Source organism: Bidens hawaiensis, unplaced genomic scaffold (genome assembly GCF_021521415.1).
Source record: "Bidens hawaiensis isolate Kalapana, Puna unplaced genomic scaffold, B.hawaiensis_p1.1 tig00001032_1, whole genome shotgun sequence".
Taxonomy (NCBI): Eukaryota; Viridiplantae; Streptophyta; class Magnoliopsida; order Asterales; family Asteraceae; genus Bidens; species Bidens hawaiensis.
In genome coordinates this window covers 3,208,440-3,224,826 of record NW_027491060.1, presented here as the reverse complement: position 1 = coordinate 3,224,826, position 16,387 = coordinate 3,208,440, and the positions used below count along the sequence as shown (strand labels likewise).

The 16,387-nt window shown below is 39.2% G+C and overlaps 2 pseudogenes across 1 annotated transcript; both read left to right on the top strand.

Moving 5' to 3' along the window:
* Positions 1–217: 217 nt before the first annotated feature.
* LOC143553576 (transcription factor PCL1-like) lies at positions 218–1,886 on the top strand (annotated as a pseudogene).
* An 11,234-nt stretch (positions 1,887–13,120) lies between these two features.
* LOC143553564 (laccase-2-like) lies at positions 13,121–16,180 on the top strand (annotated as a pseudogene). Its single transcript, XR_013138852.1, has 5 exons — positions 13,121–13,794; positions 13,897–14,048; positions 14,140–14,384; positions 14,463–14,594; positions 14,956–16,180. The product of XR_013138852.1 is annotated as a laccase-2-like (transcript).
* The last annotated feature ends 207 nt before the right edge of the window (positions 16,181–16,387 follow it).

Below are 16,387 nucleotides of genomic sequence, written 5' to 3'. Positions count from 1 at the left end.
ACTCTGAGTTTATTTGAAAAATTATTTATAAGCCAAACTTTTTTTATTAATGATATTAACTTGGTAAGAACAGTTCTGAAGAGGGACATAACAGAAGTTGGAGATATTTATCATGTAACGATCCAAACAAAACATATAGTATATGTTATTTATAACACACACTGTTATATATATAATAAGATTCTTCAAAATGAAAAGGCGAATTTTATTAAAAAGTTGTTTGGATCGACATAGATGTTTTGGGAAGAATCGAAAATGTGTGGGTAAGAGTTCCACGGTGGCATCTGGAATCAGATCCTGCACTTTTGCAACATTCTATTAATAAACAATCATTTTACTTCCATTTCCACCCCCGAAATATCTTCCAACACTTTCATTTTTTCACTCAAAATCCAACATTTATTTTGTAAATTTAGGAATTGAGATCCAATTGATTCATTGTGATTGTCATCTACGTGAGTGTTCTTTTGTTTTATTTTCGTTTGTTATAATGGATGGTGAAATGAGAATCACTGACTACAATGTTGGTGGCATTAATGATGGTGGTGATGGTGATGGTGATCGGGTTTTGGAGTGGGAGGACGGGTTGCCCGGCGTCGATGATTTGACGCCGTTATCACAGTGTCTCGTACCGGCGGGGCTCGCTTCAGCCTTCAGCATAGCGCCAGAGCCCCGCCGGAGCATGACAGAAGTCAATCGCGCCTCTCAGAACACACTATCGAGTCTCCGAGGGCAGTCGGTGAAGCAACCGACCGATAAGTTTAACGCGTTTAAGTCGTTTGGTGAATACAAAGACGAGACGGTTATCGAAGGCGATGAAACGGTTGATCTGACCGCAGACGTTTCTGATTCGAGGAAATTGAGGCGGGTCGATAGTGGCGGGCCCGGAGCCATTGGCGGAGTTGGAGAGGAGACCGACTCGGCTTTGCGAGCTGATGACTCGTCGACTCGGACGTCCAAACGACCCCGCCTCGTGTGGACCCCACAACTACATAAGCGGTTTGTCGACGTGGTGGCGCATCTAGGAGTTAAAAACGCGGTCCCCAAAACGATAATGCAGTTGATGAATGTTGAAGGATTGACGCGAGAGAATGTCGCGAGTCATCTTCAGAAATACAGGCTTTATTTAAAAAGTATGCATGGGTTATCTAACGAGACCGTCGTCTTCTGACCACTTGTTCGCCTCAACTCCGGTTCCTCAGAGCTTACACGAGTCGAGTGGTGGTGGGAATGGGAACAGTCACGCTACGGTCCCGTTCCCAATGCCACACCCACCGCAAATGATGTCCCAGATGGGGCATCATCCTGGGGGTGGTGTATACAATAACAATGGGTTTGAGTCGCACTCTTTTTCATATAATATGATGATGCAACAAAGAGACTGGTCCGGGAATAAATTTGTCCCGTATCAGCACCATATGAACAATAAATAGACGCGAATAAAATACTGATCATGTCTAATTAGTCACGCGAAAACAGAGGTGAAGTACTTGTCCATATTGGAACTGAAACATTGATGTAATAATGTCTATGTACTTGAGATATCTGAACCTGTAGGTGCATCTGTTTTGTAACCACTAGGTACTTTAGTTTGACTTTTCAAAGTCAACTTGATTTATCCATTCTTCTTAATCCAATGGCTCAAGTACATACAAATGTGAACAATTCAGTGTTACAAACTCCAGGACTTGAGTTCATTTTAAAATGTAGCATAAATGATTATGAGAAGAGAGACTGAAACTACTCTAATATATGGTTTGTTGCTGCTTTTGTTAATCTTATTTGTTTTTAAGAAATTATTAAATGAAATAAAACGTTGTTTTTCGTCTTTACAAGTTGTGTAGAATACATTTTGAAAAGTCTAATGGGCTTAACGTGTCCTTGCCGGTCTGTAAGATTTTGTATGTTTTCAAGTGGAAAGTTGTTGTAAGTCTTTGCGCTAAAATGAAGATCGATCGGCAGGCCACGTTGAACTTTGTCTAGCATTCATAGCCATGAATTGCAACATATAGATGAATGGTATGTGTAGATAGTTGAAGGTGCAAAGGCCTCACATATCGACCAGATAAAAGACACATATAGGTGCACACCCGATAGAAGCAAGAGCAATAAGAAAAATAAATAAATAAATAAATAAATAAACATATACTTTAAAGGTATATATATGAAATCTAAATATAACTTTAAAACTAATATAATTAGCAATTAAAATCATCTAGCCAATACCAAAAAGTTTAACCTTTTAAAAAGAAAGCCCAAATAGGGGAAAAAAGCCTACAACTAAATAAAAGAAAGTAGCCTAAATCAAAAAATCAAAATGATCGAATAGAATTAAAAAAGCCCAAGACTAAACATAAGAGAAGATAGCCGTCAATTAAGGTGGGAACAAGGAATACCCGTTGGAGTGTTATGAATTTTGTTCGTTTTCTAATATGTTAGAACTTTTAATTTCGATATTTAAGTTGGTTTGTTGCAACTTGCAACACATCAGCAGAAACTTGTAACTTGTTCCTAGGGGTTCTGTCATATGTTTGTAACTTGTTCCTAGGATTTCCGTCCATAATTGATTCAGTTAGTTTAATGTTTGCTTGGTGGATTATTAACTAAGAGATTATGTAATTGATTCATTTAGTCTTACATATTCTTATAAACTTTATTGAAATAAACCCCTAAATATTATTAACTAAAAGACGAAACAAATTGATTATTAACTGAAAGAACATGTAACTGACTCAAATGTTGTCATTGTAGTTGTTGGATCTACATGCCCAAAATACAACATATATTCAACTGGCTATTAGCCATTAGCCCATTAGGGTAGCCGTAGTGGGGTGACAAATGCTCATAAATTGGACGATTTTGTGGGTGAACACCCCCCCTCTTCCGCGATAAATGTGGTGATAGGGGGGGGGGGGTGTTTTTTTTTGCCGGATCTCTTTGAAGAGTATTATTATTATCTTGTGTTGTGTGTGGGTGGGTGGGTGTATATATATTGGGTTACAACACCACTACACCCAAAAAAAACTCATCATTTGCTGATTGTGCGTCACATTGCACAAGACGTCCTATTTTGTAGCTTATCCACTACACATAGCTAGGCTTAACATATGATACTTTGAAGGTCACACACTAAATAACGTTATCCAACACTCATTTAATAAGATTAAATGACAAAACGCATCAAGAGTTCAAGACTAGTAATGCACATATAATTAGTTATTATTCATTTATATTTATAGTGTATTGATAAATATTGATTTATTATCCGTTGCAAATAATCTTGTAATCAACCAATTACGTATTATAATCTAGTCAGTTAATTAGTATCTAATTTAGATAAATTATGCCATCCTATTTTAATTAAAAACTAACTATTTAGTTTATATCTAGTTAAGGTTTAACTTTTGACCAATTAAGTTAAAATGAAACTTGATACAAGATTTATTGCATAAGTTAGAAGCTCACTACCATGTGGAAGGAGAGGGTGGAAAACTATACTAATTAATTTGTTTAATGTACGTGGGATCCCGCTCTTTATGAGGCCTGATTCAATAAGTTTAATGATCTCATCTCTTCACTTCAGGAAGAGGCACATGAGCTTGGTAGACCTCGCAAGATGTGGCCGATCCTGATCCTGATCCTGATCCTACTTCTAATCTAATCGTCCTCATGGTTTAATGTTTTTTTATTAAAATAAATATTATAATAGAATTTGTTATATATAATTTTTTTGATCTGTGCCTTATTTGTGAATTTAATAATAGTAATAATAATATTAAAATAATAACCAATTTGTTTAAGCAGGATAATGAAAATAAAAACAATTTCTGTCGGAAATCCGCCACAAATACAAAACTGGACGGATATTAATTCGTTGGTACTCTATTGCAAATGTTAAATTTTGTGGGTGAATTAAGAAGTTGGCCCGAAAGAATATCCGGAAGAATTACCGACTGTAAGGCCAATTTTAGTGACTTTCGATATCAAATTACGAAACTCGTTATATTTTAATGGTCACGTTAATAATTAAAGCCGACGAGGAATACGGACACGAAAAGAGAGCTTCGGGGCACGCGCGTTTAGCTTCAACGGGATTAGGCTTCTAGAATGTTTGTATTTGGCTATATATATATGCCTTATGTATTTCATTTTAGTGTGTGGTTGTAAGATGTAAATCACCACCCAAGAGGAGCTCACCTTGGGTGGGTCGGTTCTAGTTTAATGTTATAAATCTTTTACTGATTACGGAGTCGTTCACTATACTTACTATCTTTATATTTTTGTTCGATCGTTTGATTTACCGCACCCGTCTCGACACGTTAATCGAGAGCAAAACCGTTCGGTGGTCGTTTTGGGACCTACACCGACTCCGTCGGAAAATGGGTTTCTCACGTGTATTTTGCCGACAGACCATTACCAACGGATTTTCGTCGTAAAAGGCCGTTTCTAACGGAATATTCCGTCACTAACTCCAGTTTCTTATAGTGAACATCTGCACGTGATGTTGAAAACGTTGTAGGTAATCAATCACTGAATATCACATCAGTGATCTGATTCCCATCCGAGTATCAATGATGGTTTAGCGTGATAACCACCTTTAGCAACATATGTATCAATAGGTGAAAGTCATTCTTTTAGTAATGGATTGGCTTGCCCGACGTAAAATCTTTTTAATTATAAAAAATATGATATGAGATTACGCCCTACTTGCGGTGCGTGCATATAATGTATATATGTGTGAACCCTCGGGTGGGCAAAAGTAAAATTGCACTAATTTTGACGTTATTTTACTAATCTCGTGAAAATAACGTTAAAAGTAGCGGAAGGTTAATCAGGCATCATGTGGTGGCGTTGATAGCCGAAAGACAAGGGCACATGCACCAATCAGCCGGTGTCCCGATGATTGAGTGCTATGTGCCTTATGTCCAAGGCTTGATGCAAAACTACTATCGAGACGGGGGTCTCCCTCGGAAGCAGCCTCTCTATCCTTATGGGATAGAGGTAAGGCTGTCTACATCTTACCCTCCTCAGACCCTACCATAGCATTGCTATTGGTGGGATATACTGAGTACGATGATATGATATGAGATTCCAAAATTTAAAGACACCTATTTTAATCAATTAAGGATTTAATTTGTTTGTTCGTATGTGTAGGGTTAACACCCTAGAAACGACATCCACACCCATGACAGAGCATTGATGCAGAAAAGACAAGTAATACATTTACACGCCAAAGAAAAAAATAACTGTCACAACTAGAAAAGGACAGTCTTTGGACATGGTAGGCCACTAGGAATAATAGTACGATTATAGATGCTAAATTGTGCTTATAAATAGCTTGTATAATTGTAACAATGCTCATTATGATTCATATCAATAAACTAACACTCTTTAACTATGTGTTGGGGATTTTGATATAGCAACCTGGATTATTTAAAGAGTCGTATGAAAACTTTCAGATTAAAATTTGTTTTGGTGATTCTCCAAAACACTTTAATCGGATAAACTCTAAATTGAGACAAGAATTTAGTATGAATATGTGAAGAAGATGAACCATAGAGACAATCAATTGAGGAGAGCGTCATATATATCTGTAGGAGCGGTTAGATGTGGATAACTGCATCAGACAGGTATAATTCAAATTTTAATTTTTAATTAATATGCCTCCAAAATAATGCTTATGATTATTTGTTACATAATCAAAAATTATATTTGTAGTAAATTTTTAATTAAACAATATTAATCCCAGCCAGGGGCTCTGTCCCTTGGACTCTGCTAGGGGCTGGCACCCCAAGGATCCGGCAAACCGAGGGCAGCGACCCCCCGTTAGTTAGAGACTTCGCCCCTAACATCATAGTCGACTAAAGCAAGCGTGCACTCAACAGAGGGTGATTCGTAGCTAGTTCGTTATGGGAGCTTAGCGAATCAGAGGGTGATTCGTTAGCTAGTTCGTTATGGGAGCTTAGCGAATCAGAGGGTGATTCGTTAGCTAGTTCGTTATGGAAGCTTAGCGAATCAGAGGATGATTCTTTACCCAATTCGTTAAGGGCAAAGTAAAGAACTAGGAGTTTAATATAAAGACAGAATGGTCCCTGGACTTAGAAAGGAATGAGATAATTACATAGTAGCCCTTGGACTTTGATAATTTATGAAAGATGCCCTTAAAGGATTAACGAGTAACGATTAACTAACCGGGTAATGATTCAATGAAGTAAAATCGGCTTAGACACGTAAGACTAATTAAGTAGTAATGAGGATGGCTGGAGTAGTATTTGATATTCAATTATTAAACAGTTAGACGCGCACAGCTCGAGAAGGAATAATCAGTAGCCGAAGAAGTAACCAAGTTCAGGTGAGTTTCTAGCCCCATTCCTTGTTATGTTTTCGGGGCTGTGTGCATACTCGATGTGTTGTTAATACATTTATCCTAAGTGATAAGTGTATGCCATATGTGATATATGTGATGGATATGAATGATTGCTTGTCGGTACGCGAACGATCTTCGGATATTGCGCGTATTGTCAGGTTAAAAATAAAGGTACGAATATTATATATCGAAGATGTATGAACATTACAAATGAACACTTGTCGGGGCGTGAACGAACTTCGGATATTGCACGTATCGACAAGGGGTATGGTTGTTAAATGAATGATGTAAAGAACGCCTAGAGTGTTCTTATGCTATAATGTAATTATTGTGTATGTGAAGTATGGGTATACAGGTACACTAATGGTATGTGAGTCCTACGTTCGACATAGTAAGTTAGGATGGCGAATCCCTCTAACTTCTGTTGGACATAGACTTGGCAGGTGATGGCGTAGTTAAGGACTGCGGGCCTTATACGTGATGTAGACGATAGATGTAAACGTAGATAGGGACGGTGGGCCTTATACGTGTTATAGGAGATAGACGCCAACGTAGATAAGGATTGCGGACCTTATACGTAATGTAGATAGGTGTCAGCACAGGAAAGGACTGTGGACCTTATACGTGCTATATTTGTGTTAGCATAGGGGAGGACTGCGGACTTCGTACGTGCTATGGGTTAGGTTGCAACATAGGGAAGGACTGAGGACCTTGTACGTGTTGTCAATATAGGATGGTACAAGGAAGGACTGCGGACCTTGCACGTACCATAACTGGTGAACATAGGTAAGGACTGCGGACCTTTTTCGTGTTCACGATCTTGAGTACAGGTATAGACGGCGGACTATGAACGTACTCTCGGTAGACTGAGGTTAGTGATTGTAGATATGTATGTATGAATGGTAGTAGGGTAACGGATTAAGTATGGATATGTATCTTCGGATATGTATGTATGTGCATGTATTGTATGGCGTCCGATTAACTAGAACTCACTAAGCGTAGCTGACTTTTAGTATGTACGCAGGTGAGTAGAATGAGACAGCTAGCTTGAGCGGGCACATGGTGGGCGAATAGGAGACTGGCATCTGAAGACTCAAGATGTTTCAATGTTAATTGACGTTTATTTTGAAAGACAAGAATGTTTAATTAAGGCAAATTTTGGATTGCTGTAATGTTTTATGAAAGTTTTTATATTCCGCGAAAGTTTTAATTAACTCTGATTTGTAAGAACTGTGTTTATGAGTAAATCCGACGCTAAAGTAGGGCTACCGGGTTCGGGGCCTTACAAGTTGGTATCAGAGCATAAGTTCGAGAGATTTAAGCATCCTACATGCTTAGACTCGAACAGAGAATGAGATTTTAGTAAGACAAGAAAGAAGATGCCAGTTCAAGATGGCCATGTGTCACTCAAGCAAGCTCAGTTATGGTAAGGTATATAGTTAATGAACGATAATGTTAGGGATAGGATTAATTGATTGATTGTTTGATGGATTAACTGTTTAAAAGTAGAAAATAGCACAAGTGAAATCATAAAGGAAAGTATGTAGAACCTGAGGAGTAATGCAAATAGTTAATTACACTTGATCAATGTCATTAGCTACTTACCTTACAAATCTTGTGCTAAATAATTCCTAGAGTGATGACGTTTGTGTTTTCCCTTTTAGAATACTAATTGCTAGAGCTGGAGAAATTGTTGGAACTGGAGGTCGCACCGGACGTCGTGGCAGGCCTCGTCTTGTCCGGCAACCCTCGGTAGAAGAAGCTTCCAACACCGGAGACGAAGGAGGCGCAACTGGAGGAAACCAGAGCAACAACGAAGGACATCAACTTGACCCTGCTGTTCTAGCTGCCATTGCCCAAGCTGTGGCAACTGCCATGAAGACTGGGAATCCCGAAGGATCTGCTGGAAGAACTGCTGAAGGATCAGGAGAGAATGGTAGGAAGGATGGTGAGGAAGAGAAGGGTGACTCAAGTGAAGCTGGATCTGTCAAGGTTGGTGATGGAAGGAGAGGTCTAGGTGGGTGTAACTACAAGTCCTTCAAAGGATGAGACCCGCCGAAGCTGACTGGTTTGGGAGACGCAATCGCTACTCTCTAATGGATAACCACTATGGACAAGATTATCCGCATTAGCGAATGCCGTCCCGACCAAGCTGTGGGTTATGCTACTCAGTCATTTGAAGAAGAAGCTATGTATTGGTGGGAAAGTGTGGAGCAGAGAAAGACTAGGGATGAGATCAAGGCGTTGAGATGGGACGATCTGAAAGAGTTAGTGATGAAGAAGTTTTGTGCAGATGCCGAGGTTGAAAGAACGGAGATGAAGTTCCTGAATTTAAAGGCCGGTATGATGACGCATCGTGAGTATACTACTGAATTCAACCGACTATCTAGGTTGGTGTCTGATATGGTTGACACTGAGGTCAAGAGAATCAAATGCTATGTGAGGTGATTGCCACAAAAGGTCCGCATGTTAGTCAGGGCAAATAAACCTGCTACTTTTGACTCTGTTGTTGAGCTTGCAGAAGTGGTTAATGCTGACCTGGCTGAGGACGATGTGGTGGTGGAGGAAAAGAATGAGAAGAAATGGGCTACCTCTGCTAAGCGGTCAGGCGAGATGGTGACAACAACTGATGAGAGGAAGGCCAAGGTTGGGAACAAGGATGCATGTAAGACGTGTGGGCAAGTGCACCAGGGAGAATGCAAGACTGGGACAGACAGGTGCTATCGGTGTGGAAAGAGTGGGCATTACTCTCGAGAATGCCCTGATCGTCCAAAGTGCTTCAAATGCGGAAAAGCTGACCACATGGCTAGGGATTGCAAGGAAGCAGGGGCGGGAGGTGCGAAAGGATAAAGACTTGGGGAAACTGCAGAGAGGAACACTTGATGAAGGAATAATTGCTCATGCAATGGTTTATTTGTTTAAATTACATTTGCTTAAGAACTTGTTTTGTGTTAAGGTTTAAAACTTATGTTTATCAGTGACGTGTAATATATTGAGTTTGGTTATGAATGATTATTATGTTATGATAAAATGTCGTTTTAGACAATAGTGTTAAAAGTACTAAACGAAGCCCTTGGAAGGATGAGATGAGTCTTGGTACATCAAGGGTCTCATGGGCAAGCTACCTTAACAGCTAAAACACATGATCACCGCTCGATGACTGCAAGTCGGGAGTAAGAAGGATAACCCATAAAGGGGGGGGGGAATCAATAAAGTGTGCGAATATAAGAAGTGTTTCTTTCACGAGGAATAAGTTAGGTTTCGGGGACGAAACCTCTTTAAGGGGGGAAGACTTGTAACATTCCGAAATTTCTAAGAATATTATAATTAAATAAATTAATAACAGTGGGAAAGTTTACTCGGGTTAGTCGGAAAATAATTAATAGAGTAGAAGCTATTATGGGTCGGGCTAGTGTTGGGTAATGGATATGGGTTATGGACTTGGGAAGGAAGGAAGAGGCCATGGGCTTAAGCCCATGATCCATAATTATATAAACCTTAATACCTATTTTCCATTCATTTCACACATAATCCATACACCACCAAAACACACACTTAGCTCTCTCTCATCCTACTCTCTCTCTCTAGCCGAAATCAAGAGGAAGAAGAAGGATAATCGATTTCCGACCCGAGGTAATGATAGTTTAATAATGTACGAACCTAAAACGTTAGTTATAGTCGCGTAACGACGAGCCGACACCGTTAAACCGTTTAAATCACAAGATCCGGGTGGAATCGGGTATAAACCGGACCTAAGATGAGTTTATGGATCACCCTAGCTCAAATTTGGATCAAATGGGACGAAAAACGATGAAAACGGTGGAAGAACGAGTGAGATCTCGTTTTTCCGGCGAAAACGCGGTTTTGCGGCGATGACGGCGCTGGAAATGCGGCGCCGGAAAAGATAAAGGTGTCAGGGAATGTTCCCGGACCTAACCCTAGTTCGCTAAGGAAACTTAGAGAACTAGAGGGTGATTCGTTAGCTAGTTCGCTAAGGAAACTTAGAGAACTAGAGGGTGATTATTTAGCTAGTTCGCTAAGGAAACTTAGAGAACTAGAGGGTGATTCGTTAGCTGGTTCGTTATGGGAGCTTAGCGAATCAGATGGTGATTCGTTAGCTAGTTCGTTATGGGAGCTTAGCGAATCAGAGGGTGATTCGTTAGCTAGTTCGTTATGGGAGCTTAGCGAATCAGAGGGTGATTCGTTAGCTAGTTCGTTATGGGAGCTTAGCGAATCAGAGGATGATTCTTTACCCAATTCGTTAAGGGCAAAGTAAAGAACTAGGAGTTTAATATAAAGACAGAATGGTCCCTGGACTTAGAAAGGAATGAGATAATTACATAGTAGCCCTTGGACTTTGATAATTTATGAAAGATGCCCTTAAAGGATTAACGAGTAACGATTAACTAACCGGGTAATGATTCAATGAAGTAAAATCGGCTTAGACACGTAAGACTAATTAAGTAGTAATGAGGATGGCTGGAGTAGTATTTGATATTCAATTATTAAACAGTTAGACGCGCACAGCTCGAGAAGGAATAATCAGTAGCCGAAGAAGTAACCAAGTTCAGGTGAGTTTCTAGCCCCATTCCTTGTTATGTTTTCGGGGCTGTGTGCATACTCGATGTGTTGTTAATACATTTATCCTAAGTGATAAGTGTATGCCATATGTGATATATGTGATGGATATGAATGATTGCTTGTCGGTACGCGAACGATCTTCGGATATTGCGCGTACTGTCAGGTTAAAAATAAAGGTACGAATATTATATATCGAAGATGTATGAACATTACAAATGAACACTTGTCGATGCGTGAACGATCTTCGGATATTGCACGTATCGACAAGGGGTATGGTTGTTAAATGAATGATGTAAAGAACGCCTAGAGTGTTCTTATGCTATAATGTAATTATTGTGTATGTGAAGTATGGGTATACAGGTACACTAATGGTATGTGAGTCCTACGTTCGACATAGTAAGTTAGGATGGCGAATCCCTCTAACTTCTGTTGGACATAGACTTGGCAGGTGATGGCGTAGTTAAGGACTGCGGGCCTTATACGTGATGTAGACGATAGATGTAAACGTAGATAGGGACAGTGGGCCTTATACGTGTTATAGGAGATAGACGCCAACGTAGATAAGGATTGCGGACCTTATACGTAATGTAGATAGGTGTCAGCACAGGAAAGGACTGTGGACCTTATACGTGCTATATTTGTGTTAGCATAGGGGATGACTGCGGACTTCGTACGTGCTATGGGTTAGGTTTCAACATAGGGAAGGACTGAGGACCTTGTACGTGTTGTCAATATAGGATGGTACAGGGAAGGACTGCGGACCTTGCACGTACCATAACTGGTGAACATAGGTAAGGACTGGGGACCTTTTTCGTGTTCACGATCTTGAGTACAGGTATAGACGGCGGACTATAAACCTACTCTCGGTAGACTGAGGTTAGTGATTGTAGATATGTATGTATGAATGGTAGTAGGGTAACGGATTAAGTATGGATATGTATCTTCGGATATGTATGTATGTGTATGTATTGTATGGCGTCCGATTAACTAGAACTCACTCAGCGTAGCTGACTTTTAGTATGCACGCAGGTGAGTAGAAAGAGACAGCTAGCTTGAGCGGGCACATGGTGGGCGAATAGGAGACTGGCATCTGAAGACTCAAGATGTTTCAATGTTAATTGACGTTTATTTTAAAAGACAAGAATGTTTAATTAAGGCAATTTTTGGATTGTTGTAATGTTTTATGAAAGTTTTTATATTCCGCGAAAGTTTTAATTAACTCTGATTTGTAAGAACTGTGTTTATGAGTAAATCCGACGCTAAAGTAGGGCTACCGGGTTCGGGGTCTTACAAAACTTAATGATGACATTCGAAACTAATTCCATACCGTATTCTCAATGAAACAATGTTCTCTACTTAAGAAGATGGACAAAGCAACACATATAGTAGACGAGTCAGCGTAATAATTCCTATCACCACCTTAAACATGATACGAATATACATGAATATGTTATGGGTCGGCTAACATGACCCGTTTGTTAAACAAATAGACCTCAAAGATGACCAATTAAATACATGCGTTAACCCGTTCAAAATTTTTATATGGTTCACATTTATATCTGAAAAACGGAACGTGCTAAAGTGTTGTCGAGTGATGACGAAGGGCAAACTTAATGATGACATTCAAAACTAATTCCATACCGTATTCTCAATGAAACAATGTTCTCTACTTAAGAAGATGCACAAAGCAACACATATAGTAGACGAGTCAGCATAATAATTCCTTTCACCACCTTAAACATGATACGAATACACATTAATATGTTATGAGTCGGCTAACATGACCCGTTTGTTAAACAAATCGACCTCAAAGATGACCAATTAAATACATGCGTTAACCCATTCATAATTTTTAAATGGTTCACATTTATATCTTAAAAATGGAACGTGTTAAAATTTAAAGTAACATCTTTTAAATTATAGTTTTCACTCTAAAACTACTCATTTTTTAAGTGAAATTAATTTCCCACATTTAAATCTTCATTTCTGATTATTTTGTTTCATTAGTTCTAACTAGGTATTACTCACTTTTGCCAATGGATATTAAACGAGTCGACCTGAAACACAACATAAACATGACTCGATTTTAAGTGTGTCCAACACAATACAACACAAATAAATATGAGTTGGGTTTACGTTCACCTATTCGACCCACCAATTCGAAACAATTGACAACCCTGGATTCATTGCATGCTCTTTAACCACCTACCTTTTGTAGTTAGAGATTCCTTTCTGAAACTGTCACTGGTGGTGATCATGTCTTATTAATGGGTTTGATTGTTACAGCCATGATATATATCCCAATGGTTAGTAGCAATTGACAAGTTGCATCCCTTTAAACATTTAAGCATAACTCTTTGTACAACATGACAAAAATGCTATATAAATATAAGAAATTATCACTAATCATAACCCTTTTGAGGGAATTTTCCAATACTAATCATAACTTATCTAAAATACTAGTAGAACGGATAGAATGTCATATAACTAAGGTGACACCAACAAAAGAAAATATGTCTCTCTCAAAACCCTAAACAAGGGCAAAATAGTCAATCAGATGAGTTGACGACAGTTGAATATAAGTCAAAATCAGATAAATTGACTTTAACACCACTCTATGGCTCTATTGGTCCACATGCAGTAGGTAAAGTATATGATCATACATCCCTATAAAAACCATAACTCTCAACATATTCAAACCATCATTCCACTTATTACTAAACACAATCAGCATGGGTGTACCATCAACTTTCTTGCCTGCTATTTTATTCATCTCATGCTTTATCTGCTTCTACCCTGATTTGGCAAATGCTGCCACCGGCGTTACCCGACACTATAAGTTTAACGTAAGTCTATTTCGATGTAAAAGAATATATATATATATATATATATATATATAAACTATACTTAATGTGTGTGATGTTTTACAAAACTTTTATGGTTTTCAGATCCGGTTGCAAAATGTCACGAGATTGTGTAATACGAAAAGCATAATAACCGTCAATGGGAAATTCCCGGGGCCAAGGATTATTGCTAGGGAAGGTGACCGGTTGGTGATCAAAGTTGTCAATCATGTCCCGAACAATATCAGCATCCATTGGTATGCATTTGGTTTTCTTTTATATAATGTTGATAAAATAAACCGAGTTTGGGTTTAATAATAAGGATTTCGAAATGTTTGATGAGGGTAGGCATGGAATTCGACAACTTCGGAGCGGATGGGCTGACGGGCCAGCATACATAACACAATGCCCGATTCAAACAGGCCAATCATACGTTTACAACTTCACCATTATCGGACAGACAGGAACACTTTGGTACCATGCCCATGTTTCATGGATTCGAGCTACCCTTTACGGGCCGATTATTATTGTCCCTAGGCTTAACACGTCATACCCTTTTGTTAAACCTTACAAGGAAGTCCCAATTATCTTTGGTAATTGACCAAGCTCGTTTATTATATATATGATCCAATGCGGTTCTCTTGAGCTAAACAATGTTGTTTGATTAACAGGAGAGTGGTGGAAAGCCGATACAGAAGCGGTGATCAACCAGGCCCTTCAGACCGGTGCTGGCCCTAACAATTCAGACGCGTATACTATTAACGGGTTGCCTGGACCGTTATACAATTGTTCTTCACCAAAGGGTACCTAGTTCTTTTTCATTATGCATTTATACCATTTTAATAGCTAGAGGTGGAATGGAGAATTGCTTTTTAAATTTTAGGTGACTTGGATTTTTTAAACATGTTGGTACATATATAGACAGTACCCAAAAGAAATCCTAGTTGGACTTCATAAAAGTTCATTTTTAATCTTTTTGAAGTCCATTTGTTCAAATAGCAAGCTTCAAATATTCCCTATGTTTCAAAAACCACATAGACATTTTACAATCTCCTAAACCACCTAAAAACATAAAGTGTATGTGTTAAAACGGGTCATTTATATTTATTATATTTTTCACGTTGATCTTGTTAATTAACGAATTGAACATTTATCTATTCGCAGAAACATTTCGACTTAACGTGAAGCCTGGGAAGACGTACCTTCTCCGTATCATCAATGCTGCACTCAACGACGAACTCTTTTTCAAAATTACAAACCATACATTCACGGTTGTTGATGCCGACGCAACCTACTTGAAGCCGTTTGAAACCGACACTATCTACATCACACCGGGCCAAACAAGCAATGTTCTTCTCAAGACTAAAAATATCACCTCAAGTGCCCGGTTTTTAATGGCGGCCCGACCTTATTCCACTGCGGCTGCAGGAACTTTCGATAACACTACCGTTGTAGGTGTTCTAGAATACAACAATCATAACATGCAATTCTCTAATGCTTCTATTAAGGGCTACCTCTACCACCACTCCCAGCAATCAATGCCACTTCATATGTAGCAAATTGGACCAACAAATTTCGCGGTTTGCAGCCCAGTAAAGTGCCACAAACCGTCGATAACCGTTACTTTTTCACTGTTGGCCTCGGGAGCGACCCGTGCCCAAAAAACCAAACATGTCAAGGGCCCAATGGCACCAAGTTTTCAGCCTCGGTTAACAACATCTCCTTCACATTGCCTACAACCGCGCTTCTTCAAGCGAGGTTTTTCGGGCAAACGAATAAAGTATTCGCCACCAACTTCCCGGCATTCCTGCTTAGCCAATTCAACTACACCGGGACGCCACCCAACAACACCAGGGTTACCCACGGCACGAAAGTGGTGGTGCTACCATACAACGCCACCGTGGAGCTGGTGATGCAAGGCACCAGCATTCTCGGGGCCGAAAACCATCCTCTTCATCTTCATGGTTTCAACTTTTATGTGGTGGGACAAGGCACTGGAAACTTTAACTCTGCGACTGATCCGGCTAACTTCAATCTTGTCGATCCGGTTGAAAGGAACACAGTTGGTGTGCCTGCTGGTGGGTGGGTAGCCATTCGGTTTCGGGCGGATAATCCTGGTGTGTGGTTTATGCATTGTCATATTGAGATTCACTTGAGTTGGGGGTTGAGAATGGCGTGGGCAGTGATGGATGGGAAGCTTCCGAACCAGAAGTTGCCTCCACCACCTTCTGATCTTCCAAAGTGTTGAGTTTGACTCCAATTTTTCATGAGTCTTTTGTTTCTTCGAGTTTCTAAAGAGTGATTGTGATTCCATTCAATGTTTTCAATTTTCATTTTTCAGCTGTGATGTACATGAATAAGAGATTGTTTTGTGAAATATATGAAAAGAGAGATGTTTATGATGTTTCTGGCATTAACAAATATATGCTAATTAAACTTAGAAAGATGGATATAAAAGTCATTAGCATGCAAATTTCTACATTTATTTGCTTAAAAGGGTTATTAGATTTTAATAATTCCAAATTACATTTATTAGCAGGAATTAATCTCAGTTCAGTAAACGTTTACGTGTAGTCCCAATTTTAGAAGTTATTTT